Source organism: Zingiber officinale, chromosome 2A (assembly GCF_018446385.1).
Source record: "Zingiber officinale cultivar Zhangliang chromosome 2A, Zo_v1.1, whole genome shotgun sequence".
NCBI lineage: Eukaryota > Viridiplantae > Streptophyta > Magnoliopsida > Zingiberales > Zingiberaceae > Zingiber > Zingiber officinale.
This window is the reverse complement of record NC_055988.1, coordinates 129,815,712-129,819,938: the sequence shown is the minus strand read 5'-3', so window position 1 is coordinate 129,819,938 and position 4,227 is coordinate 129,815,712.

Here is a 4,227-nt window from a genome sequence, read left to right as displayed (position 1 = left end):
ACTGGGAAATGGATATGGGTATTGATAATTTGGTGAAATTTGTGGATTCTGGGAAGATGAATATTCTTGCGAGTTGTTTGTAGAATTCAAGAAATTGGAAAAAAATGTCCTATTATTTTCATCCATTTCGGATAGAAAATAAGATTGTAGGAACTTGAAAAAATAGACGGGGAGAGAATTTAGAGAGTGAAATTGAAAGAGTAGTGAGTGGGAATGAAAATATGTGCACATATGGATGGATATTTATAGTCAAAATTTCACACTAGCCGTTAACTAGCCGTTAAAAAGTAATCATTTTATTAAAAATTTTAAATTAAATAGCCGTTTTTTTTTTTTTTGAATTAGCCGTTGCTTTTGTTTTTTAAATGAACCGTTGTCTTCTGTTTTTTTTTTTAATTTTAGAGTTTATATTTTTATTAAAAAAAAAATAAAATATAGCATGGGGTGGGCCAGCCCTGGCCCACCCCAATGCTGCTTGAACGCGTTCAGAATACTGAACGCGTTCAAGCGGTTTGAACGAACGCGGCGTTCCACAACGCCGCGTTAAAGCAACAGTGGCATTATAACGCCGCTTTAACGCGGCGTTGTGGATGCCCTTAGAATTCTCTTTAAAATATATATGAGAGATGATAATTTGTAAGTCTTTATTTGATATATTCTTGGACACTTCTCACATATTTGGACACTCAAAAATACTCACAGATGTTCCGATTCTATTTTTTAAAAATTAGAGTGCCCGGGCAAAAATATATCGTTATATAGTTATATAGTTATTACACTTTTGTAGTTATTACATAATTTGAATCTAGATAAGTTATGGGATTGAAATGAAACCTTCCTAAGTTAAAATTTAGATATATCACACTAAGTTTTGTTGATTTGTGTAAGTTTTGTTTTTGCTAATGAGTTATCATGTAATACTTATTGAAACTCTCAAAAATATAAAATTTTAGTTATTAACCAAAACATATAAAAAAATTACAAGAAAAAATATATAATTAGTAAAAATCTACCGTAAATTTTAATAAATATATATTCAACAAACAACTTAATATGATGGTTTGTAGTTATGATTGAGGATTAGACATGAAAAAGAAATATAAATAATCTTTATGGTCAATAGACAGTTTTCCTAAGAGTTTGCCCTTGCAAATTAATTTTCTAATTAGTAGTTAAGATTTAGGGTTAAATAGGAAGAAAATTATTGGAAACCAAGATTTGGTAAAACTCAAGGATAAATCAAGTAAAAGGATATTATCCACAGTGATAAATTCTATCCAATGGAAAAAACAAATCAAAATTAGATATACTAAAAAAAAATTTATTACACATTTTCAATAAAAGCTATGTGATTAATTAAGAAATGTTAATTAGACTTCTGGGTCACCTGCTACATGTGTTTTTCAATTTATTCTAGTGGTCGATGGAAAATTTTCATAGGATCGAATTAGTCATCTCAAGTTTAATGTTATCCAACCTAATTAATCATATCATAATAAGAGTTACTTGATTACTTCAAAATAGAGTTCCAATTTTATACTCTTAATGAAGGAGTTGCGTTACTTACAGTTTGAAGCTTTGGCTTTAGGATATACGAAGAGTCGCGTTACTTGTAATACTCATAATATAGAGTTTCAATTTTGTACTCTTAATGGATTTGATGATAATCAGTTAAAATAAATTTTAGTCAAGATTTATTTAGATTGGTAATTTTAATTTTTTTACTAATCAAATTAGATTTAGCTAGTAATTTTTAAATTTTTATTGGTCAAAATTATTATAGGTGAAAGTTAAATTAGGTTGATAATTTTTAATTTTTTCTAGTTAACTTAGGTTTGACAATAATTTTTAATTTTTTTAATGGCCAAGATTATGTTTTATAGATAATTCTTAATTTGTTATGAGTCAAAGTTAGATTTAACTGATAATTTATTATTTTCAAGTTAAAATTTAATCAATAATTTTTAATTTTTTATTGATCAAAATTTAATTTATTGGTTAAAGATAGGCTTATCTAATAAATTAAAAATATTTATTTATACTTATTGATGTTTTTATAAAAATATTTTTAAAATCTTAAAAGTATATTTAATATTGTAGTAGATCATTTCCCTCTAAATTTTACTTTTTTTCATTTTATTTCTGCTCTCATCGTATTTTTTTTATATTGTTATTATTATATGCTTGCTCATCAGCAAGTTATTATGTACGCCCTCATTTTTTTTTTTTTTTTATTTCATCATCTGATGCCAGCAAAAGATTAGGAACTTAATATTTTTAACTAAATAAATTTGATCGATAATTTATCAAAGTTAAAATTAATTTTAAAAAAATAATTTGATGTATTAAATTTTCGCTAATGCGGGATTTAGGGAAATGTTCTATTGTATACACTCTTCCCTTCTTTGAAAGAGTTAGTTTTGATAACTTGAACTTGATTTTTCTGGTGCACTAAGACTCCTCTCACCGTTACCTCTCATTCACCTCTCTTTCATCTTTTATTCCTATATCTCATACACTTCTTATATCTAAAAATTGAGAGAGGGGCGACCGTCGCTATCCCCCTTCCGTCCCTAGTCTTCATCAAAGTTAAAATTAATCAATAAAAAAAATTTGAAATAGCAATTAAAATATATATTAATAATATTATAATAATTTATCACTCATTCCCAAATTTGACTAGTATTTTTAATATTTTATTGATGAAATTTAATTTAATTTATTAAATTAAAAATATTTATTAGATATATTATTTTTTAACAAATTATATTTGAAAGTTTAGTAAAAAAAAAAATTATTTTTTAATTTTACTGGTAAAAAAGTGAACTTTAACAAAATGATAAAATTATTGTTGTATGACCTAACTATCACTATTTTCAATTTTGAAAATAATCTTTTATAATGCATCAAACTGTCTTTTTTTAATTTTACTAATAAAAATTAAATATTTTTAATAAAATTTTATATAAATATTATTTTAAAATTTTATATATATATATATATATATATATATATATATATATATATATATATATATATATTAAGTTCCCCAAATAAATTTTGGGCCTAGAACCTCAAGGATTATTGTAACAATGTGGGAGTTGTGTTACTTATAGTATAAAGTTTTAACTTTAGATATAAAGGAGTTGTGTTACTTATATCACTTAATTAGTATAACTAAAATTATGGGGAATAAAGCATAACCTAATATTATTTGATTCAATTCCGAATAATACAACACAAATTTATTTATTTATAAATTTTAATGTATAACTTAGTTTAACATTTACTATATTACCCTAGTCAATCCTGATACTTTTGCAACTAAATCAATTTGAAATTTGGTTAATTTTATTATAATAAAATAAATTTAATTAATTAATATTTATATTAATTATAATAATAAATTGATAATATATATATATAGTAAATAAATATCATTTATTTATAAATTTTAAAATTGCACAATTGAACTTGATCTGATGTCACACAATCAAAACACTTTCCTAGCCGTTCGAATTTTTTTATATTAATTTGTTCTTCTTTCTACACGCGGGAACCTAAATCTTTGGGTATTAACTGAAACGGCAAATTTCGAAGGCTTGCAGTTCCATGATACCTCTCTTTCTTGTATCGCCACTGCTTTTCTTGGCCAAACCCTCTAAGAAGGTGAATACATTCGCCTTCAATGCCCCTGTCAATCCATCCCAGGACTAACACGGAGAAGGTAAATCACGGACAGCTACTAACCTTTAAAATAATGACTAACACCTAAAGAAGACATTTATTTTAACTTTATCGAGATTCGAACCTCAGACCTCATGATGACAATACCTCATGCGCTAATCACTAGACTCATCCGAAGGAACACCCTAGACCCCTCTGAGAAGGCTTTAACATCAGATTGCAAATTATTCATCTTATATATATAATACATCTTTACCAAATATTTATGATACATTTCATACTAAATGAATTGTTAATCATTGATGCAATTATATTATTGCGATATAAAAAAATTGTTATATATATTGTAGTTCAGGAGGTATGTATATACTAATAGACATAGAGCAGTATTAATATTTGGTGAATACAACAGAATAAATCAAAATATGATCAAATCTAATTTTTAAATTCCATTTAATTTAAGTTTCTTATTCCCTTTTCATACAAAATAACAACAATTGTATCAGAATTTTCTTACTCAGAGCAATCGAAATAGAAACA